Source organism: Bos taurus, chromosome 22 (genome assembly GCF_002263795.3).
Source record: "Bos taurus isolate L1 Dominette 01449 registration number 42190680 breed Hereford chromosome 22, ARS-UCD2.0, whole genome shotgun sequence".
NCBI classification, from domain to species: domain Eukaryota; kingdom Metazoa; phylum Chordata; class Mammalia; order Artiodactyla; family Bovidae; genus Bos; species Bos taurus.
In genome coordinates, this window is record NC_037349.1 from 14,401,065 (window position 1) to 14,425,392 (window position 24,328).

General features: G+C 46.6%; 1 protein-coding gene across 4 annotated transcripts in view; it reads left to right on the plus strand.

Annotated features, from left to right (window-relative positions):
• The first annotated feature begins 314 nt into the window (after positions 1–314).
• Positions 315–24,328, plus strand: part of TRAK1 (trafficking kinesin protein 1) — a 155,352-nt gene continuing 131,338 nt past the window's right edge. For 3 of the 4 annotated variants that reach the window (XM_024982814.2, XM_024982820.2, XM_024982821.2), the window contains exon 1: positions 827–1,334. The gene's annotated coding sequence lies outside the window, so the exon portion shown is untranslated. Of the gene's footprint in view, positions 501–826; positions 1,335–24,328 lie in introns of those variants that run through there. The other variant, XM_024982815.2, reaches the window with a different exon arrangement.

Consider the following 24,328-nt stretch of genomic DNA (forward strand, 5'->3'; position numbering starts at 1 on the left):
CCACAACCCCCTAGAGCCACCATCCATGGATGATTCCTGCTTGAACCAATCTTTACTATACACCATCTCTTCAAGTCCCCTTCCAGTAATGGAAACCAGGTTTTTCTCTGGTTTAGTTTCCTTGGGTCTTCAGATCTGGTCTGAGTCTTCTCCATGTCCTCCCAGTGTCCTCCATGACCTTTGGGCAGGGATGAGGCCGCTGCTGTAGACTCAGCAGCCTTAACTGGAAATGAGGTCATGTGTGTTATTCCCCGTTAAACTGTCCACTGGTGATTTGCATAATAGAGTAGCCTGTGTGCACTTACTTCCTGGATCGTTTCCTGATCCTCCATACCCCTGTCTCCCTCCCTTACTCTTTGGTGGCATTTTGTTCATTCATATTCCCCCCACCTCCCGGCTCTGTCCCACCCCCATTTAAGCCTAAGGACTGCTTTCCTAGGGGACAGCCTGGCCTGCACGAACCGAGCGCCTGGATTTCCCTTGCGTTCACGGCAGTCAGGGTGAGTTTCATCCTCCCTATAGACTGGCGGGACTGACATCGAGAAGTGCTAGACGCGCTCAGGGCAGAGGCGGTGGTACTGGGAGCGTGAGATACCTTTCACGATCCAGATATTTTCGGCCGGGACTTCTCCAGGCCAGACGCCAGTAAAGCCGCAGGAGCCGTCCACCTGCCGGAGAGGTTAGAGGGGCGCGGCACGGGACAGCAGCGACGCGCTCCGCCCGGCGGGCGTCCTGGAGGTGGCGGCGCGGGCCTGCAGGCGGGGCGGGGGAAGGGGAGGGCTCGGCGCGCGTCGGGCAGTGACGGCAGCGCGGAGGGGAGGTGCGAAGCGCCCGCCCGCCGAGAGCCATGGCGAGAGGCCGCGCCGCGGCGCCCGCATCAGTGCCCCGGTCCACAGCAGCGCCCCCGCCCGCCGCCCCGGGGCCCACCAGGCCGCCGCCTCCGCGTGCCCCGAGCCTCTGACGGCCGCGCGCTACGAGTGAGGCGCCCCGGGAGAGGGGCCGCGCGCGGGAGGGAGGCGCAGGAGGGAGCGCGGGGAAGCCGGGGCGCCCCGACGAACCCCGCGTCCCAGAATCCCGGACCCGGAGCCCGGGAGCACCGAGTCGGTGGGAGGGCAGCCGAAAGAGGAGTAGGCGCCCCAGCCGAGCCTGCCGCGTGCGCCCCGGTGCCGCCCGGCCGGCTGCTGTGGAGGGAACCGGAGCCGCCGGGCGGCAGGGACTGGGCCGAGGACAACGAGGAGGAGGCGGCCAGGAGAGCCGATCGCTTGGGCAGCCCGGCGCCGGAGGCCCCCAGGATCGCGCCTGCTACGGGGCCGCGCTCGGTGCGCCTCTCGAGGGTAAGCCGGGGGACCGCTGACCGGTGACTTCAGCGCATCGGGCCCTCAGGGATGGGTTGGGGAAGATGTTTCGGGAGTGTGGGTGCATGCAGTGATAAAGGCGAGAGGCCGGGACCCTGCGGGGGCAGCCCCCTCCGGCATCGGCCGCACCTGCGGGAGGGCCATGGGGCACAGAAAGGTGCCCATAGTGCATCGTGTCGGTCACGCCGCGTGGCCTGGATTCCCGGCTCCGGCGCTTCGAAGTGACAATGAGGCGACCTTCAAAGAGCCCCGAGCTGAGCCAGGCCGGAGTGCGAGCGGCACCCCATTCCTACTCACCCGCCAAACCAATGTAAACTCCATCTTCTGAGAGTGTTTGGCACGGGGCAAATGGCTTTTAGGCCCCCTCCTTTCCATCCCGAGAGTTAACAAGTTAACTTTGTCACTTTTTGGACCCGAGTTTTTCAGTTCTTTTTGAATCTCCAAGGTCAGCCTCCTGCAGTTAAAAGAAACTTAATAAAATATATTGCTTCCTCTTTTGTAAAGTTGTGTTCAGAAAAACACAAATCTAAAGCCCGCTTCCCTGCTTCCCGGGTTGTCCCTGGGTGCCCCCTACCCTTTAAGTCTACGTGTTTTAGACCCCTTCGCTGCGCCTGTTCAGAAACTGAAATAAGCCGTCCACTTTGGGCCCTTTCTAAGTATGTCTAGGCCTCTGATTAAAAAATATTTCCCCCCCATATGGCTCACTAGAACTTTGCTTCAAGCAAATGGGTGAATGTTGTCAGTGTCTGTGGTTGGGTAGGCAGGACGGGTACCCTTTCCAGTGGAGCATCTTTTGGTTATGGGGTAGGGTGGAGATACACACCCCAGGCAAACAAGCTAGGAACCGTGTACTTTCCGGTTTCCAACTGCAAGAGAAGCAGAGAGGGAGGGCGCCAGACTGAGCGGTGGGGCTCTGGGCAGTCTGCACCAGGGAGGGTGTCCCAAGTTCCAGTGGACGATGACAGGTCGGCTGGCAGGTTCAGAGTTGGACCTGGAGTGACAGATGGCTCCTGCCTCTTGGTTTGGAAAGATCATGTGTGTGTGCCCTTCGATCTCTTTATCACAGAGGTACCCAGACAGTTGTGCACCGAGCCACCTGGAACATTGACCCAGGCTTGGGGACGATGCTGAGCTGGGTAGAAAGTGCATGTCCATGGGCAGCAGGTTAGAACAGAACTGGGTTTCAGCTTGGTCCCAGCACCAACCATTTCCTGTTTGATGCCCCAGGGACCTGTGGGATTTGGTTTCCCACCCCCAGCTCTCCGTGGAGGGTGTCTCCACTCTGGCTGTGTTTGTTGCTCATAACCCTTCTCTCTGGTGTGTTAGAGAAGGACTTGAAAGGGGGAACCTGGATTCAGATTACAGCTCCTCTCTTTGCTGGCTATGTGACCTTGGATGCTTATTTAACCTCTTTGACCAGGCTCTCCCCTCTTCGGGATTGCGCGCCCCCCCACCCCCACCCCCCGCAAAACAAACAAAACCCAAACAAACTGTCCTGGACTGTTGTAAAGATTAAAGAGTTCTGTGAATGAAAGTGTCTGTAAAAGTTTGAATGACTTGGGAGGGTTTTCAGGTCTTCTTCCAAAATGACTGGATTTGTGACTTGGTACTTTGGCCACCTCATGTGAAGAGTTGACTCTTTGGAAAAAGACTCTGATGCTGGGAGGGATTAGGAGCAGGAGGAGAAGGGGATAACAGAGGATGAGATGGCTGGATGGCATCACCGACTCGATGGACATGAGTCTGAGTGAACTCCGGGAGTTGGTGATGGACAGGGAGGCCTGGCGTGCTGTGATTCATGGGGTCGCAAAGAGTCAGACACGACTGAGTGACTGAACTGAACTGAACTGAAGGTTTTTGAGCCCTAATGGGTATGAGATAGCAAACATAATAGAAGTTACTTTCCTTCTTATAGGTTTATTGGGAGGGTTGAATCAGATTTTGTAAAAGGACTTTGAAAATGAAACAGCATTGCTCACATTGAGAGGAGTTTCTAAACTTTGTTTCCAGATTAGCCGCGTTTTACTGTTTTCCATGTGATGTGGACTTCCTTCTGAGCTCCTATCTCTGAACTTGCACATAGTAGGTCTCTGTAATTGTTCGATGAGGCTGGAATTAACCCTCTGGGTTCCCCCCGTGACTGTCTGCTCCCAAGGTGGAGAGCCCACCTTGCGCTTTCTCTGCCCAGCAGCTGTTGGTGTTTTCCTAGACTTGATTATTCTGTTACACCATATAGCCTAGAAAACAGCTGAGAAAGGCAGGTGGCTGCTTTGCCGAAAGAGGCACTTCTTTTCTCCTGCAGGGCTCCAGTGGGAAAGGCCTTGGAGGGTGAAGAGTCATTTAAACTGACTGAGGGTTGCTGACATTAAATCAAGTCTTTCACCTGTCTTTCAGTTTAGTAAACGAGGATAATGTTACAACAGCCAGCCTCTTCAAATGTATGATCACATGACCTTTGGTTTTGGCAGTGAACCCTGATGTATTTAATTCACCTGTATTTGGTATGTATTTGGATTTCTGTGAGAGGACAAAGGGATGGCCTTTTAGGTGATTAAGATGTTAGGGAACAACTATTTCCACCAACGCCAGGGCTCCCGTGGGTTCTTAGATTTTTAACCTGGGTGAGTGTCCGTTGTATACAGAAACACTGTTGAATGGGTCTTCTGGTTCCTCCCCCACTCTTTTTCCTTCTTTTTGAATAAATGTTCCCTAGTTTGACTCGCCTTTTTATTAGGTATATCCAAATGGAGGCCACCTGCACTGTTGAAAAGTTCAAAGTTTTAGTGAAGAGACAGAAAATAATCGCATGTGTGTCAATCTGGGTGCCTCTGAACTACATACAATACCAAATGGTGTGCAGCTGGTTAACGAAGGGATTTGACATGTGTTTTATGAAGGACTGCGTGGCTTCATTATTCATGGAGAAGCATTTTTAATGACGTATTTGTTAATAGTCCACCTGAAATAGAAGAGGGTGGAACACGGTGGAAGGTGAGCTCTTAAAATCTCTGTTTGGGCTTCTGGTCCAGTGCTCTAGGAAGGACTGCTCCCAGCCTCGCCTGGGTGATGGTGAGAAGCACTGTAAATCTCTTTGAAGACTAACAGGGGCAGTGACCTCTCAGGCAGCCACTCACAGCCTTGGGAATGTCTTATGGCTTCCGGGTCTCAACAGGAAAAGGATTCTACTGATGCTTCTGAAGCTGGACTTTGCCAGGTGGCTCAGAGGTAGAGTATCTGACTGCTGACAGAGGAGACACGGGTTCGATCTCTGGGTCAGGAAGGTCCCTTGAGAAGGAAATGGCAACCCTCATCCAATATTCTTACCTGGAGAATCCCATGGACAGAGGATCCTGGCAGGCTACAGTCCATAGAGTCCCAGAGAGTCTGAAACTTACCCTCATAACCCTCAGGGCTGAAGGAACCCTGGAAGGGGAATTGGGGGCTCAGCCTGAGGCTTCCAGCACTTCCCAGTGAACTTTCGGTGTTATTTCCAATATTCCTTTGAAGAATAGAATGCAGAATTCATCTTGTTTTAGTATAAAAAGACTTTAAATTGCTTCCTAGAGTCAAAAAGCGCTCAAAAAGATGCACCTTATTTTCCTTGGGGCTTTGGGGGCTCCCTGCAGGGTAAGCATTTGTACCCCAGTTTGATGGTTTTTTCCCCCTTGGCCCTGCTGTGTGGTTTGTGGGACTTATTTCCCCCACCAGAGATCAAATCTGTGCCCCTTTCAGTGGAAGTAAGTAATCCTAACTACTGGACCGCAAGAGAAGTCCCCAGTGTGACAGTCTTGGAGCTGAATTATTTCTAGGCTGTTTTCAAGTTGCAGGTTTTATGCTATGCCAGGACATTTAAAAGCAGAAGGTAATCTTCCTAGAGGAAATGGATTTTGTACTAATATCTGAAAAGGATGCTCCATTTTGGGGGGGAAATAGGTATATGAGTAAATTAAAGAACCACTAGAATATGAATTATCTGTATTTGAATGTTAAGGAAGACCCTGCTCTGGGTGTTCAGGGGACTTTGAAAAAAAATGTTTTTAAAATAATTAGTTGAAAATCACTTCAAACGTGGAGTAAGTTGTTTGTCTTTCTGATGAGTGTTACAGGTGGTCTCCTGCTTTGCAGGCTGATTCTTTATACCGACTAAGCCCAGGGATGTCCCATCCTTAGCACACCATTCAGAGCTCTCCCCTCTTCATTGTGCTCCTCCTAATGCCTGGGCTTAGTTAGTAGATAGAGTGAATATGTTGACTGAAAAAAATGCCGCCGTCTCCTGACTTGTGTTTACACAGATTAGCTATTGGTAAATTCTACATTTGATAACGTAGATGCAGGTGTATCTGCAGCTCTTAAAATAGATACTAATTAGAATAGAGTATGAGATTTTATTTTTCTCTCTCCAGGTTTGCAGAGAAGAAACATCCATGCACGTGGAGAACTGAAGGACTTAGATAAGATGTCCATCAGTTCCTCTGATGTTCTAGTAAAATCAAAGTCCTTCCAGGCAGTTCTTTATTATCAGCAGCATATGCTCTGGGTGGGCCTGGATTTTTTTTTTTTTTGGATAGTAGTGTTCTGCAAGCTGTCAGTTTCACAAAAAGTAGAGGAGGCATGATCTAGTAGAGTGTCAGCTCACCTCCTTTTTTTATGAAAGTGAAAGTCACTCAGCCAGTCACTCAGTCTCTTTGCGGCCCCATGGACCGTACAGTCCATGGAATTCTCCAGGCCAGAATACTGGAGTGGGTAGCCTTTCCCTTCTCAAGGGGATCTTCCCAACAGGTCTCCTGCATTGTAGGCGGATTCTTTACCAGCTGAGCCACAAGGGAGGCCCTTTTATTATGGTCCTTAACAATAGTTTCCAGTTTGAGATGTGGCCAAAGCTAAAATGCCTCTCTAGGGTGCTGGAAATGGTTTGGCTTCACTTGTAGTATTGAATTATGCATTTTAACTAGGAGAAGCAGGTAAGCAGTGAGTGCAGACACTGTCTTCAAGTTACTGTTCGAGGACCACTTTTCTTGGGGAGGACAAATTTCTTTGACTTTCAGGAGCATTGATTATCTTCAGTGTAATGAGAAAAGCTGGGAGTGTGTCACTGTAGATGCCTTGGCTAATTATGCCAAAGTGGCTAAGGGTCCAGATTCATGGTGGAACAAAGTGGTTGTGGCTTGGATGGAGAATGGCAGTGGGAGGAGGGGGATGCTCATGAGAGGGAGATCTTGACTGTTGTTGTTTCTGTCTGATCTTGGTCACTGCTGTCATGGCCCCAGCTGATTGCAGGAGTGTTTAGTTCAGTTCAGTCACTCAGTCGTGTCTGACTCTTTGTGACCCCATGGACTGCAGCACACCAGGTTTCCCTGTCCTTCACCAACTCCCAGAGCTTGCTTAAACTCATGTCCATCGAGTTGGTGATGCCATCCAACCATCTTATCCTCTGTCATCCCCTTCTGCTGTCTATCTTTCCCAGCATCAGGGTCTTTTCTAATGAGTCAATTCTTTGCATCAGTTGGCCAGAGTATTGGAGCTTCAGCATCAGCATCAGTCCTTCCAGTGAATATTCAGGACTGATTTCCTTTAGGGTTGACTGGTTTGATCTCCTTGCAGTCCAAAGGACTCTCAAGAGTCTTCTCCAACACCACAGTTCAAAAGCATCAATTCTTTGGTGCTCAGCTTTCTTTATGGTCCAACTCTCACATGCATACATGACTACTGGAAAGACCATAGCTTTGACTAGATGGACCTTTGTCGGCAAAGTAATGTCTCTGCTTTTTAATATGCTGTCTAGGTTGGTCATAGCTTTTCTTCCAAGGAGCAAGCGTCTTTTAATTTCATGGCTGCAGTCACCATCTGCAGTGATTTTGGAGCCCAAGAAAATAAAGTCTGTTACTGTTTCCATTGTTTCCCCATCTATTTGCCATGAAGTGATGGGACCAGATGCAATGATCTTAGTTTTTTGAATGTTGAGTTTTAAGCTTTTTCACTCTCCTCTTTCACTTTCATCAAGAGACTCTTCAGTTTCTCTTTGCTTTCTGCCATAAGGGTGGTGTCATCTGCATATCTGAGGTTATTGATATTTTTCCTGGCAATCTTGATTCCAGCTTGTGTTTCATCCATCCTGGCATTTCATATGAACCACTCATGATGTACTTGCAGGAGTGTAAAGCCTTATTATTCAACGTGTGGTGGGCCGGCCTTCAGCATCTGCATTACCTGGGAGCTTGTGAAGCCCTCAAAGTGGGAGACCCTGCCCAGACCTGCTAAATCCGAATCTGCTTTGTAAACACTTCCCGAGGTGGTGTTACTTGTCAGACATTCCTTCATAGTTACACAGAGTGTTCTTTTTAGAAGCACAAGGCCAGATTGCAAGTATGTTGGGAAGAGTAAATGGCCAGCACAGCCTTGCTCCCTATGTTGCCGGGGAGGATTGGCGCTCCAAGCCGGAAGAGTGCTGAACCCATTCCCTTCCCAGTGCCCTCCTCTCCCCTTCCTTCATTTGTATGCAAGGAGCCCTAAACTTGGAGGACCCAAGAGGGAAGGGACAAACTAGCATTCTGATCAGAAGTGAGGAAAAGCATCCTAAAACTTAGCTAGTGATTTACCCTCCTTACCCTCACATTGAGAGGTGTTTTGAGCTCTTAAAAATATGCCAGAGTGGTCAATTGGGTTTTCTCCCCAGATTCTAGCCAAGTAGTTGAAAGGTCCATGTATCTATCCATCCATCTATCCACCCACCTATCCCATGAAGAGTAACTCTTCAATGTCAGGTCCTGTGCACTGTGAACACGGGAGACCTCAAAAATGACAGAGTGGGAGCCAGATGGAAGGTAAGTGGATCTAACCTCAGTAAGGATAACTTTCTCCACCCTCCCTTCTTCCCTGCTGCTTCCCCAGCAGGTACAGGGCTGTAGGGCTGCCATGCTCCTTTCATAACCTCCTACGGGGGTGGGAGCAAGTTACCTATCTTTGCCAAATTCTGTTTTTTCCCCAGAGGTGCCCAAGTGCCCCAGTCTGAGAGATGAAGGGAAATCCCTAATGCAATGACCATTTTTAGTTCTTTAAAAAAATTTTAGTAAAGTAAATGTCACATAAAATTTACCATTTTAGCCATTTGAAAATGCACAGTTCAGTAGCATTAAGTACATTTATATTGTGCAAATATCATGACCATCTACCTCCAGAACTTTCATATTTTACCCCAAAAAAGCTCGGTATTGAGTAAACACTAACTCCCCACCCTCCCACTCCCCTCAGCCCGTGGCAAACACCATTCTACTTTCTGTCTCTTATCAGTTTGAGTATCTAAGAATCTCATATGAATGGAATCATACAGTATTTGTCTTTTTGTATCTGGCTTATTTCACTTGGCCTGATATCTTCAAGGTTTAATATGTTATATCATAGACCAGAATTTCATTCCTTTTTGAGACTGAATATTATTCCATTGCTGTGTATGTAAATATTTTATCCATTCATCTCTCTTTGGACACTCATGTTGCTTGCATCTTTTGACTGTTGTGAATAATGCCACTCTGAATGTGGGTGTATAAACCACTGTTTGAGCCCCTGCTTTCATTTCTTTTGAGTATTTATGCCGAGGTGGAATTGCTGGATCCTGTGGCGGTTCTGTGTTTAATTTCTGAGGAATCACCATACCATCATTCTCAGTGAGTGCAGCATCTTGTATGCCCACCAGCAATGCACAAGGGTTCCAGTTTTTCAACATCTGCACCAACACTTGTGATTTTCTGTGTTTCTTACAGTTTTATGCTGTGTGTATTTAATTAAATTAATTATTATTATTTTTGGCCACATAGCATGTGGGATCTTAGTTCCCCAACCAGAGATTGATCCTGAGACCCCTGCATTGGAAGCGCAGAGTCTTAACCACTGAACCACCAGGGAAGTCCAGTTTTCTGGGGTTTTTTTTTGATAATCGCTATCTTACTGGGCACGGCATGGTGGTTTCAAGTCACTCTTCCTGCATTCTATTATCCTCCTAGCACTAACCAGGGTCTTTGCCTTGCTTTGATCAGGGAATTCCTGAAAAGTGGTTGATAATAGGAGCTCTCGCTTCAACCCTTGCTGCTAGTTGCTGTTTAACTCGAGGGGTGTCACATTTAATTTATTTAGTGAGTGTAGTGGGATTCAGGTTAATAAGGTTTCTAGAAGCTGTTAGTGCTTTAGCGTCTGTGTCTTTATGATCTTTGTTTCCGTTCTTCCCTCACGTTTTTTATTTTGAATGGAAATTGTGTGTGAGCTGGGGACCAGAGAGGATGAAAATAGAAGGATAGCTCAGTAAGACAGTCTGTTACATTTTGTGATTCTGAACACAGGGTTCCAACAGTTAATTTGGTTTGACTTTGAGTGGGGGGTGGGGGTGGGGGTGGGGGTTGGTGGTCTGACATCAACAGAGATCTGGCAGCACAGTTAGAATGTTAAGGGCATTTTTTTCCTAGTTAAAATAAGAGTCCAAAGACGTCAGCCTTGCTTACATGGGAGGATTTCAAGCCTGGGAAGAAAATTGGAGGTTTACTTAAAGGGACAGGCAGATTCTTGTCAAGTTACAATGTTGGACCAAAGTTGGAGTTGGTAAGCTTTATGCTGGGGGATTAAAAACATCAACAAACAAACAGAAATCCAAACCTATGATTCTAGAACGGCAGCATGATGATTTAGAGGAAAGATGGGGAGAAGGAAAATGAGCAATTTGTTACGTGTATGACTCACTGGCGCTCTGTGAGTGGTACATCCGGGTGCAGGCTTTCATTGCGGAGAAGAGTCCTATCCAGACGAGTATTTCATTCCAACTTTTGCATCTAGAATGTTTTAAATACAATGCTGAGCACTATGGGGATTATACAGTTCTGCTTTATGGACCTAAGTAGGATGTAGCCTTGTTTTTTTGACTTGTTAAAAAATAAAAACGTGCAGATGTAACAATCTGTCTGGATAAACTAACATACTATTTTGTTTGTCTATTTTTATGAATACTAGATAGGCATCCTGCACTCTTTTTTGTCTTTTCTTTTTTTTTTTTTGCCATGCCATGCAGCATGCAAGATCTCAGTTCCCCCACCAGGAATCAGACCTGTGCCCCCTGCATTGGAAACAGGGAGTCCTAACCACTGGACCACCAAGGAACTCCCTAGCATACTCTTGATGTGTTTTCCCCTCCCAGCATCCTTTAAGGTTGATGCTCTGTCAGGGACAGATATGTTAAACCCAGGCTTCTTTGTGACAGCTAGTTCCTGAATCATTACCTTGTATGATAACCTCATATAGTTATTAAGAAGATCACATAGATTAATATGTAAGCTTGACTCAGTAAGCATTTTGTGTTAGCCATTGTTATTGTTGCTGTTATTGAACTCCTTATGATCCATTCATCCACAGATACTTTTGGAACACATATCTGTACCATGCCCTAGGGGTATATGCTGGCCTTCATTTTTGTGGTACTAACAGGAATGACCCCAGTGACCTAAGGCAGTGATGAGGCTATGGCTTTTGTTCAAATGACAGCTTATCTTCCCTCGTTTGGCTTTGAGGAGGAGGGGTTAACTTTGCAAGGATCCCAGAGAAATCCCTTTGGATGTGATATTTGGAAACAAATATCAAGACATTTCAAAGGTCTTTTAAAGGGAGAAGTGTAGTTTGGTGTTAAAATTCTGAGAAAATACCTTTCTATTTGAGAAAATAAGCAGAATATTCTTTCTACTACCATAGTAGATAAGGAATGACAAGCAAATCATTGGCAAAATAGACTAAAATGTAGACTAATGCAGTGGATGTAGTCATACTGTACTTGCAATACAAGAAATAGTTTGTATTATCTCATTGGAAAAGACTCTGATGCTGGGAAGGATTGGGGGCAGGAGGAGAAGGGGACGACAGAGGATGAGATGGCTGGATGGCATCACTGACTCGATGGACGTGAATTTGAGTGAACTCCGGGAGTTGGTGATGGACAGGGAGGCCTGGTATGCTGCAGTTCATGGGGTCTCAAGGAGTCCGACACGACTGAGCAACTGAACTGAACTGAACTGATTAGATGAAGGATCTACTTTTTATGATGTACAAGAGGAACGTCATAGCAGCTATTAAATGTTAACATGAAAGAATTTTAGGTGGGCTAAATCTCTTGATACTAAAAGAGAAATGATACTCATGTGGAAGGGAATAAAGTAAATATTCCTGGGAGTTTGGTCATCTTATTAGTCAGACCTTTATCATTTATGAGATACTGAATTCTCTATTTGGCAAAAGACAGCATGATAGAGAATGATCAAGATAATCAAGTCTCAGAAATTCCCTCACAAACTCAGAAGTTGCAGCAACATTTGTTCACAAGGACGCCAAAGGGATGCGGTTTGTAGACTCTCCCAAGAGAAGGCTGTGGCAGGGCAGGGGTGAGGTAGGGGAGGCGACTGGCTTTCCCCTGGTGAATGTGCCCAGCGCAGTCTGTGGTCCAAGGCCCCATCCACCTCTGGGTTGACTGAGACCTTCTGTGAAACTCTGGCTTTACGCAAGGAGAGAGAGAGGTGACTTCACCTGGGGTTGTAAATGATATTGTGGGTGGAAAGAAGTGGATTCCTTTGAGTGATGTTGGGAGGATGAGCCCTGTTCTCACTTTGAGGAGATGGCGGTAGGGTTGGAGGGGGCAAAGTCAAGGATGGGGCTGAGATTTCCAAATTGCATAAGCGTCTCTCAGTTATGCAGGGGTGAAGACCTGGAGGATGCTATTGTGAAGGTGCTGTGTGTGGTGTGCTTGTGAGATTGGTGGTTTAGTTACCAAGTCATGTCTGACTCTTGTGACCCCATGGACTGTAGCCCACCAGGCTCCTCTGTCCATGGGATTCTCCAGGCAGGAATACTGGAGTGGGTTGCCATTTCCTTCTCCAGGGAATCTTCCGGGCCCGGGAAATGAACTCAGGTCTCCTGCATTGCAGGCAGATTCTTCACCCCCTGAGCTACGAGGGGAGATTTTGGGTTGGGGGACATCTGGGGCTGATGCTTGGAAGAGAGATCTGAGTATGAGCAAAGGGTCTGATGGCCATCCCTGTGTGGACAGTGATGATATCAAGTGTAGAAGCACTCACACAGGTTGGCCAGGAGACCGGAAGTGCTGGGCGAAAGTGTTGTGGCGATAGGTGGGGTTCATGAGTCCTTCTGTGAGAGGCCAAGTAGGCTAAGGGCTAAAATGTTCTTTGTGTTTGTTTATACATAATAGGTGTGCATTTATTTGTAGAGTTGTGTCACTCTATGGTTCTCTGTGGTTCAGAAGAGATGCTGGCTTAGCCTTGTACTCTTATAGTAACACGTCGACTATAAGAATTCTTCTGGTATTTGTGAACATTTGCAGGTTTCTTTGCCAGACATCATGTGGGTTTGTGTCACATATTGTTTGTGTCTGTATTTTTATGAATTCCGGAAACAGTTAGCTCTGAGTCAAGAGATTTTTCTGCACTTTGTGATCTTCGTACACCATACTTGAGATTTTACAGTCTGTGGTATTGGAGCTATAGGATTGTGATAAAATTGGAAGCAATTAGAAATTGCTTGTTTTAGCAGAGATGCTTCTGCAGTCCCATCAGAATGGACACAAAAAGAAATTTGACAATATCAACCACTGGTGAAAACGTGGAAGAGCTGGAAGCCTCATGCACCACATTTGAAGAAGAACAAACACTGGGAACACTTACAGTATTTACTAAAGCTGAGCATATCCACTGCAACCCAGTGATTCACTTCTCCATATGTGCACAACAGAAACCAGTATTCTTGACTTAGTTCATAGCAGCTTTGCTCACAGTAGCTCCAAAGTAGAAAAACTCCCAAATGTCCATTGACTGTGCACACAGATTGGTATGTCCATGCAACGGCATGCTACTCAGCAATGCGAAGGAATGAAATACTAATCCATCACACAGATTGGTATGTCCATGCAACGGCATGCTACTCAGCAATGCGAAGGAATGAAATACTAATCCATGCAACGAATGGATGAGAGTTACAGGCAAATGTTGAGCCTGAGAGAGACTTTCTGGCAGTCCAGTGGTTAAGACTACACACTTCTGCTGCAGGGGTGCCGATTTTCTCCCTGGTTGGGGACCTGAGATCACACATGCCACTTTGGTGGGGCCAGAAAACACAAAACAACACAGTGGAGTCAAAAGTAGGCAAAACTATCCTGTAACAGGGATCTGAATAGTGGTGGTTACTTTTGAGGAGGTATTGACTGTATAAAATATATATGAGTAAAAATTAATGGAGCCAAATGTGTAAGATAATTAAAGGTTCTAGGTGATTTGGCAACTGTTAGATTTTAATGCAACATGGTGTAAAATATTTGCTCCATAGAATTTAACTGTGCTTAAACTTGTGGGTTTTATACCATTCCCCAATCCACGCCCCACCCCACCCCCCCAACCTTGAAGAACATATACACACATACCCTAGTAGATGGGCCATCAGGCAGCTGTTGTGCAGTCTGTGAGGTAGTTGGGAAACCTGAGTGTTTATTCTTGGTTGGTACACCCAGGGTATATTGTTACTATTGTGGGCTTGGACCTGGGCTAAGGTGAAGTCACTGAGGCGCTTGCCTCAGGTAGCACATTTAAGGATGAGGTAGTTGCCAAAAATCTAAGTAATCAAGATAAACAGTATTTTAGTGCAGTATTTCTTAAAAAAAAAAAAAAGTAAACTAATGCAAAGAAATCTTTAAAAAAAATAAAAAATTTAAATAAAGACAGAATTGGTATTACTGAGTTTTGTTTTGCCTGATGCCCTAATATGGTTCGGCCAGATGTACCGTTGTGGGCCTGAAGATGAGCCGGGGGAGTCTCTAAGACCTGAGAACCATAGGCTTGACCTTGGCTGTATGACATAAAAAGTATGAAAGTGAAAGAACAAGGTTGATGAAGACTAAATTGATTCTGTTAATGCTTTTAGTGCTTTGTGAATAGAAACAACTCTTATTTTTGGAAAGGATTCTCAGTATATTAAACATTTCAACAAAAGAGAATAATGTATAAAAGTACTTATGATAGTCCTTAAAATACCACAATTATTATTTAAAGTTTTGTGGATTTTGCCGTATTAACTTACAGCAGGCATGGCATTGGTGTTTTAAATCGAAACAGGAAGCTGTCAAGGCTTAGATAACTTATTCATGGCATTAACAAGGTATAATTTGGTGTGTAACAGTGTTGAACAGTAGGAAAAGTTAATGATTGCCCACCTTTCAGCTAATCATGTGATTGCTGTTGATATAATTACCTGGTAGGCAGGGATAGAATCATGTAATTTGCTAGCCTGGCGCTGCATGCTTACAAACATTTGTGCTGTTGTGTGTCCCCAAGCGCGGTTTCTGAAATGTGGCCCTCTTTGTCTTTTTCTGCTGAAGAAGCCCCATGTATCATGTTCATTTGGCTCTTTGTTATGGTCAGGATGTGTTGCTTGGACTGAGAGAGATACCCGATTTTTCAGCTTCTCTTCCAATTGCTATGGATACTGTGTCAGTGCTATTGAGGTCTCCTTTTGTCAATTTCAGATAGGTTTCCCCTTGGGCGCTTAAATCCATGTCCATCCTGATATTAAGGGGCCATTTGTTCAAGTGCGAGAGGGCTTTTGAAAGTGTACCGTGATGAGAATTAGTTTCAAAAAATTATACCAGAGAGGGTTAAAACTTGCTGAACTTGTAAAGCCTCACTTCTTTGCTCACCCCCAGCACCCACCTTTCTGATTTTGCTGTTTCGGGAAAGTCAAGCTGGCTTAGAGTCTCCCTGTCCCAGAGAGTGACTTGCCAGGGCTCCTAAAGGGGCCTGTACCCTGGCAGGAAAGCCCACTTGGTGGCATCCTGGTTGTTCCTTGGATGTGGAATGGTTTCTTATTAGGAGTCCCATTTCCTTAGTAGGTTTTTCAGATCTTTTTATTTGCCTCTGGTGTTAGTTTTGGCAAGATGCATATTTCAGGGAGTGTGTCCATTTCATTTAAGCTGTTGAATTATTTATTGGCATAACCGTTGCCCACTTAATGTCCAGAAGATCTGTAGAGATGTCCCCATCTGCTATTTCTGATATCTACCTTTCATGTTGAGAACATGTCTTGTCCTGAGGAACTGCTGGATGAGAGTAAGTTAGCTCAGGAAATTGGGTGGGGGTGGTTTCAGGAAAGGGAGGACGGAGGCAGAGGAGGTGGGAGAGCCTGGACGTGGGGGAGGGCAGGGGGCGTGCCTGGGCCTGCCCTTGGCCCCTCGTTTCCCAGGAGGTAGCCGGGAGGAGAGAGGGTCACGTGGGCAATGAGCTCATTAGACTGGGGACACCAGCTGTGCTATTATTAGGGCTTTTAAGGTCTGTGGCAGATGTTCTTGGGCCGAGTTCCAGCCGCCCTCACTTCCCACATATGGCATAATACAGTACATGGAAAAAGAGCGACTTGGAAACAAATAACTTTTCCATGAAACACATTATTCCCTTTTCCCATGAACCTTTTCCTTTTCTCTCTCTGTTACTCTCTCGGTGTCATTTTCTCTCTCTGTTATTCCTTCTGTCTCTGTTTTCTCTGTGTGTTCCCTCTCTGTCTTTTCCCCTCCCTCTGTCTCTCTCCTCTTTGTATTTCTGTGTTGTTTTGCCTGGCGCTCCCTCTGTCCCTCCCTCCCATACTTCCTTCTTTACTACTTCTAGCCCTTTTATTTAACCCTGTGTGGACTTTAAAAAGACACGGTAGGATAGGAAGAAAACTTGCCCGTTTTAGGTTTAAAGTGAACCTTGGCATTTTTAGAAAGTATGATGAATGCCCTTAAGGCCGAGGGTGATGTTCCATTGGAGCTTGTTTGGCTTAACGCCATCTTCACTCCTGGGGCACAGTGGTAGCTACAGGGCTGCTCTAAACCCGAACAGATCTATGAGCCAGCCTGGAGCGCGGGAGGTTTTTGTTTTCTTTGGCACACAGTTTGTGCCTTATTGCTTCTGCTGACGGACCTCTCATGCATCTCACTGACCAGCTTTTATCGGTCGGCTTCCACGTGGTGCTCCCCTCTCCCCTTCTCTTTAGAGTAACCTACATCTCAGCTTGGAATCACAGGGTAGAATCAATATCAAATTGAGTTGAATTATTGTTCTAGGAGCCTGAATTTCCAATAGGAAATGTGCTCTTATGTGATATGACTTCAGTGTGTATTCTTTAAAGCTCAGAGTCATGCAAGCTTCATTACAGAAGTTTCCTCCTGTTTGTGTGCTGATATTTTGAAATATTTACATTAATTTTGTAGCTATGGCACAACATTGTATTCTTATTTCAAAGATAATGAGATAATACATATATACATGAGCATCACTTCTTACTCTCATGATGGCTATAACTTTCAGAAGTAGATCTGAAGAAAAACCTTCTGTAACCTAGGCATTTTTCTTTGAGTGAGGGTAAGTATAACTATTTTGGAAAAAGTACTTCTTTTCAATGTAAAAAAGTATTTAGTTGTGAAAAAAGTTTTAAAAACCCCACCCCAAACCCAAACTATAGAGTGAGATCACAAGAAAAGTGATACTGAACTGGGTGACTAATTATTCATATTGATTTCTCTGCTAATTGAGAGACTGGGAAAGAAAAACAGGAGCAGCCTTATTTCGTTTTCCTAACCTTATCTGGAGAAGAGGAATCTCACAGATGGTGGGTACAGGTGCTGGAGCTCTGGACTGTGGGCAGAGATGTGTGCATGCCTGCATCCCAGGTCTTTGCTGAGCGGTTTATGCTTATTCCAGGAAGGTGGTTGGTTGCGATTTCATCCGTCCTTAGCAGGTAAATGCCACCTTTGGTTGGAGTGAGGGCATTCTTGGCAGAGGAGGGAACTGGTGGTCTACTTAGAACAATGATTGCTAAGTGTGTGTTGACTGGTTTCCCTGGACCAGGAATTGAGATTTGACAGTAAATGAGACACTGTACGCCTGGGGGCAGGTGAGAGAGGAGAGAAACATCAAGGAGAAATAGACACAAGATGTAATGCCAGTTAGGGAGTGGAGGTGATGAGCAGAGACCCAGGAATAGTGCAGGGAGGGGATTGAACCATGGGAAAATACAGAGACACAGAGTCAGTCCCAGGCAGGGCAGAATGCAAGTGCCCAGGCCTCTGCAAAAAGCCCAGTGTGGCTGGAGGGTAGGGCCTCCTTGGGGCAAGTGGACACAGATAAGGGGATGGTCAGGGCAGGCCTGCATTCCACTGGCCTTCCAGACCCTGGTCAGGAATTGAAATTTTAATCCGAATTTGATTGGAAGAAAGCTGCTGGGGTGACGCTAATGGTACAGAATCTGCCTGCTGATGCAGGAGACAAAAGAGACACGGGTTCAGTCCCTGGGTTGGGAAGATCCCCTGGAGGAGGGCATGGCAACCGACTCCAGTATTCTTGCCTGGAGAATCACATGGACAGAGGAGCCTGATGGGCCACAGTCCATAGGGTCACAAAGAGTCGGACACAACTGAAGCAACTTAGCATGCATGCATGAATTGATGGACTTCTTGCAGGGATCCCCCAGCTGTTGTGTGGAGAGCCAGGGCTTGGGGGCAGGAGTGACAGCAGGGAGAGGGGAGAGGTTGGTACAGGCCCAGGGAGAGTGGTGGCAGCTCCGGAGAAGTGGAGGGATGTGATGTGGCCCCGAGGCTGGCAGTTTGGGATAGCTGGCCGTGGGTGAGGGGAGCTGTGAGCAAGGAAAGTCTAGTGTGATGCCTTCCATCTTACATGTATTCTAAGTGGGGTTTTTTAACGTCTTAAAGCATTTACACAATTAAAAAATCCTGGTGTTGAAAATCGTTGTATGTAACTTGTTAGTCAAGTATTTGGTAGGGACACCAGGGTATAAGCTTTCCTGACACCACAGAAGTGAGCAGAGGCATCCTCATCTCAAGTGGGAGCTAAAGAGGGAGAAGGACCAGAGTGCTGTTTTCTTTTATGGTTGGGAAATGAGTCTTCATGGCAGGCGTCAGAAGGTACATCTCAGACTTCATCCCAGACCAATGAGCATGAAGAAACCACACGAACAGATGACAGAGAAAGAGAAGCAGTTTCCCTCAGAGCACAGCATCAGTTAACAGCTGATGCTAGTTAACCTTAGGAGTTCGGATTTTCAAGATTGAAAAAGTTCCAAGGATTCTTTAAAGGTTTGATAGTTTTGTCTCAGTATACTATGCACCTTTGTTTAACCTGTGTCTGGAAACGGTGCCCTCCTGGAAATTGCTATTTTATTTTTCATGTTTTTTTAATTGAAGTATAGTTGATTTATAATGTTGTGTTAGTTTCTAAAGTCCAACAAAGTGACTCAATTTTATATATACATACGTTTAATATATAGATTCTTTTTCAAATTCTTTTCCATTTCCATCTTTATCAAGATATTGAATACAGCTCCCTCTGCTATCCCGTAGGACCTTGTTGTTTATACATTTTATATCTAGTAGTATGTATCTGCTAATCCCAAACTAATTTATCCCTCCCCCGACCCTTTCCTCTGGGGTAACCTTAAGTTTGCTCCCTATGTCTATGAGTCCGTTTCTGTTTTTTAAATAAGTTTGTACCATTTTTAGATTCTGCATATAAGTGATACCTCTGGCATTTATCTTTCTCTGTCTGACTCACTTCACTTAGTATGATAATCTCTAGGTCCAGACAAGTTGCTGCCATTGGCTTTGGAAATGTTTCTCTCATACATTAGAGTGAGGATGGCTGAGGTGCCTTTCCGATTTCCTTATGATGGATGTGGATGATGGCATTTTCCCCCCAGGGAGGATCACAATTTCAGGGACCAGGGAGATTAAAAAGATTAAACAGCTGATCCAGGGTTTATCATTATCACTGTCGCTCACCTCAGCAGTCTAAGATTATTTCCCTCCCTGCAAGACTGGCCTTCAAGCGTGGCATAGGAGAGAAACCAAACACAACCATAGTTTCTGAGAAGCGAGGGGACTTGGCGGTCCACGTGCAGCCTTGGTGGGTCTGAGCTAAGAACACTTAACAGGTTACCTTGTAAAGCAGGTGCTGGCGCTTCAAGTGGGTCAGAGGCTGAGGTTATGGGTAAAGAATTTGGAGGGTGCATTCTCTTAGAATCTGAAGTATTTGAGGACAGAAAGGCATGCTGCCTTCTGGAAGAGTTTTTTGTTTTAAATCACTCTGAGACTATGACACCAATATTTCTTACCTCCCTAAAACAAGTGAGGTAGGCTGCTGTCCTTCTAAAAATGAAACTCCATGCTGTCATGGAATTAAAACACTGGCTGCTTTGTTTGGAAATGTGAGAAGGAAGGGATTTTTCTTGTTGAGTAGGATCAAGTTAGCTCTTTTAGGAATATAAATTCCAGACTAGTGTTTCCTTAAAAACTGATATTTTGATGTGTTTATTCTGGAACTGTTAGCACATCCCATTCTGGGCTCTTTTTAATGGGCTCTGGGTAATTACTGGGGCCTCCCTTCTCAGCCAGTACACTGAGCCATTGAGGAAGACAGCTGGTCGCTTATTAGCCACCAGCGGGTGGCCCCTGACCCCTCCTCCTTGAAGATGATGTGAGGCACAATTAGAGAGCCCTGGAAGGGGCATAAGTGGTTGCTGGGGCATAAATAATGCAATCTACCCTGTCTGTCTGTGAATGTGATGAGGCCCAGCTGATTTGATGTTCAGAAGTCAGAACCTCATATTCTGGGTCCAGCATGTTCAGGCTCTGTGACCTTAGGGAAATTCTTAGCCCATGAGCCTCTATTTTTCCATCTGTAGAATAAGACTGTGTAGTGTGTTTGTGCAATAAAGAAGGTGATGCACAGAAAGGTTTGCCTTATTCTTGCTGTGTAAAGGAGCTCTGAGCCTGTTCCTTTGGAGCTGGTGAATTTCAATGTATTATCCTCTTCTTCCTCCTTCTGCTCCAAGCCTCTCTGCCTCTACTGGGGAAGACTTAAGCATTTGACATAAGGTCATTTTCCCCCAGGGGTGGAACAGGTGGCTCAGAGGTAAAGAATCCTCCTGCAGTACAGGAGACACCAGAGACGTGGGTTCGATCCGTAGGTTGGGAACATCCCCTGGAGGAGCAAATGGCAACCCACTCCAGTATTCTTGCCTGGGAAATCCCATGCACAGACGAGCCTGGCAGGCTGTAGTTGGCGAATGAGCACGCACACACTCACGCACACACGTATCTTGGCCTGGCTGACTTCTGAATCATTCTGGGTTCTGATGACTCACCTAGCACCTTGCCTATCTCCTCTCCAGCAGTGGCTTCTCCACCCTGCTTCACCCACTTTCCCGGTCACAGCTAGGCTATGTCATCTCCTGGGGTGACGTGTTCCACCTCTGATATCCTAAGTGTAACCTCTCTGCTCTCTGAACTTCAGTCCTCCTAGTCTTTTGCCCGCATTCCTTGCCCCGTCCATGGTCCTGGCTTCTCCTCTTCACCCCAGCTTGTTATCACTGAGTACCTGCTGCCCTTCCTTGGTGTCGCCTGGCAGAACTCTGCCCGCCTCTTTTGGGTATGGCTGAAGAAATTATATAATCACCTGTCACTCTGTAAGGCACCTTCAGATGGGGCATGGGTTCTGCTCAGTGGTTCCCTTGTTCCTTGCTCTGTCTTTTGCCGCAGTGACTATTCTAGACTTCCCATGTCTTTCTCAAACACCTGACTGCTTGCTTTTAGTAGGTCCTCTTAATAGAGTGAGCTGCAGCCGGCAGACTGACTGCCCCCCAGCCTTCACATGCCCAGCTGTGGGAGTGCCCGTCTCTTGTCCTCTGTTCTGTCAAGTGAGGGAAGGACCCTCTTTATCCCCGAGGCTGCTCTGCACTCTGTTGTTGGACCCCATCCTCTCCCACCTACTCAGGGTGGGTTCTTGATGATTGGCCCTCCTTTCTGTTTCTTAGGAGAGCTTCATCTTCTCCGTGGACCCCACCCACTATCCTGTATCATACTCGCTTCTCTGCTCTCTTTCTAGAGCCCGCTTCTCCCTCCAGCCTTAATTCTTTCCTTTCCTTTGCTGCCAGTCTCACTGAACCGTCCTTTCCTCCTGTCCCTGGCCCTACTGCGCTTGGGCACCCAAGCCCGTGATTCCACCACCAGCACAGTGAATTTGGTGCCAAGCCCAGTGCACACCTTCCAGTCCTGGCGTCCTTGACCTTTGACAGCACAGACTAAAATTACCTGCATCTGAAATTCTCTTTCCCCTTGTCTTCTGGAAGGCTACACCCGCAAGGCCTCCCTCCTCCTCCTTCCACCACCCTGCCTTGGCAGCCTGCAGCCGCCTCTGTCCCCGAGTAGCCTTTGAGTGGTGGGGTGTCACCTCAGGTGAGCACCTTGCCTTGCGCTCTGCCCTGAACGCCACCACGCCTATGGCCTTGGTTGTCGCCACTGCCCAAATCTTTTCTCCTGAGCTCTGTGCCCTTTTACCTACCTGCCTGCCCCCTGCACACCTTCGTTTCAAGATGCGTGAACACCCCCACATCCTCCCCCTCGCCCCCTCCTCCTCCCAGCAAAGAAAGGGTCTTACTAGCTTATATGGACCACTGTTTCCAGCTACTCTGGCAGGAACTTGGACCTTTTCCTGACTCAACATTTCTGTCATTTCCCCCCTTTCCAGGCAGTCGCCTCCCAGATTTCCCTGAACACCCTGCTGGGCTCGGCTGCTCCAATATTTTCTGCTGCTAAAGTGACCTTTCTAAAGTGCAAATCGAATACCATCATTGCCCTGCTTAAAACCATTCAGGAACTCCTCATGAGGCCAGAGTGACTGCTGCCCCTCCTTCCCTTGCTGAAGTCATTCAGAGCTTTTTCAGCTCCCTAATTGAGCTGTGCTTTCTTTCTCCTCCAGGACTTTGTCTCTGTTGTTACACCCCCTGTAGAGCACCCCTCTCCCATCCCTGCACACCCTGATATGGCATCCTGGCTGATTCCACTCACCTTTTCATTCTGGCCTGAGGTTGGCCTCCGAAACCTTTCTTGACACCACGTTACCCATCTGTATCAGCAGTTTTTTTTTCCCCAGTGGCCTCTCACTGCTGATATTTTTGTCTGTGGCCCCGTGAGGGTAAAGAGGATCGTTGAGAGGCTTCACTTGGACAGTGGAGGGCATACAGACATCTGACTTGGCATTCAGCTCTTGACCCAAAGGGCCGTTCTTGTCTCTGTGCTGTAGGGGAGAGAGCTTGTTGAGATAATTACTCCTCACAGATCGCCAGTTCCATGAGGGCAGGGCTTTTTGTTGGATTCATTTTCTGCTATATTCCTGGTACTAGGGAGGCATAGAGGGGCTTCCGGTGACACAGTGGTAATGAATCTGCCTGCCAATGCAGGAGACTTGGGTTCAATCCCTGGGTTGGGAAGATCCCCTGGAGAAGGAAATGGCAACCCACTCCAGTATTCTTGGCTGGGAAATCTTATGGACAGAGGAGCCTGGTGGACTACAGTCCTCAGGGTCCCAAAGAGTTGGACATGACTGAGTGAGCACGCAGGAGCCATAATAGTGGCTGGCAGAAAATAAGTGCTCAGTAAATATTACTGAATGCCTGCAGAGCAAAACTGGGCTTTTCAATCTTAACTTGGTCAGTTTTCATGGTGCTCTGCCCCTCTGCCAGGTGATAGAAGGGCGTGGGCTTGGAAACAGGAGCCAGCCTTAAAGGAGCCAACTCCCTGCAGCCTCCCTGTGCTCTCTTTTATCGCACCTTTTAAAATCACAAGTTGTAATCACCAGAGCTGTGTAACAGAATTCTTGGGTCATGAGATAGCTGAGGCTGCTCTGACTCATGGCACCACTGGGAAAAATTGATGTGTTTCTGGTTCTGAGAATTAGAAGCAGTGTCTCCTCACTTTCAGACCAGATCTATCTCTGGCTATTGAAGTGACTTTTAACCGTCTGGGGGAGTTTAAGCTCCTTTGAAGTGAGCCTGGCAGAGCGCAGTTGATAGTCCTGCGGAACTGTGGAGCAGAGCTGTGCTGTTGTGCTCTGATACAAGTGGAAGCTGCTTTGATAGTTTTCAGAGTCAAGTACCTAATTAAAGAAGGTTTTTTGTCTTTCTTTTGTTGAACAAATACTTATGGCATGCCCATTTTGGGGGCTGATTCTCTTTTACAATCTTACTGGTTTATGGGTTCTGTTTTCAGCCTTTCCCCTAAATAGAATGGAAGCTGTTGGAAGTCAGGGACATCATATATGATGTGTGCTGGGAATGCTGAGGACCTAACTAGCAGAGTGCCTGGCACAGTGTTTATTTTTTCAAATAGAGACAGTTTTATTTTTCCTTTTGTATCCATAGGCCTTTCATTTCCATTTCTTGCCTTATTGCCCTGGCTAAAATTTCCAGCACTGTGTTAAATGGGACTTACTTGCCTTGTTTCTGATCTTAGGGGATGTGATAGTCAGTTCTGAGAAATGGACTATTTCCTGCAATATAAATAAACAAAGATGTCAGTGTCCTCACCAATTCCAGCCCTCCAGGGCAACCAGGAAGGAGACCAACACCTGCAATCCAGCAGCCATTAGGCTGCAGCCACTCCCTTCAGTGAGCCCTGAAGGACAACACGGGATAACCAGCCCCAGAGAACTCAGATGTTTATTAAAGAAATTATTTCAGTGACCCCAGACTCTTGCATCTTCCCATACATAGAAAGGCACTAAATTTCTTAACTTGAGATATCTTGTTTTCTTTAATTCACAAAAATAGTTTTGATGTTCAGACTACCTGCCCTTTGTTACAAACTTCTATACAACCTGGCTGCTCCCTTTGCCTCCTCAGAGCAGTTCTCACAGCGTCACTTGGGATGCTGTCTCCTGGGCTTGAAGTCCTAAAAATTCCCACCAAATAAACTTTTAGGTTGTGACTATTTTTTTAGGAATGCAGACAGTTCAATGTGTCGACTTGGCCAGGCTATAGTCCTCAGTTATGCAATCAGTCAATCTAGCTGTTATTCTAAAGGTAGTCCCTTGGACTGCAAGGAGATCCAACCAGTCCATTCTGAA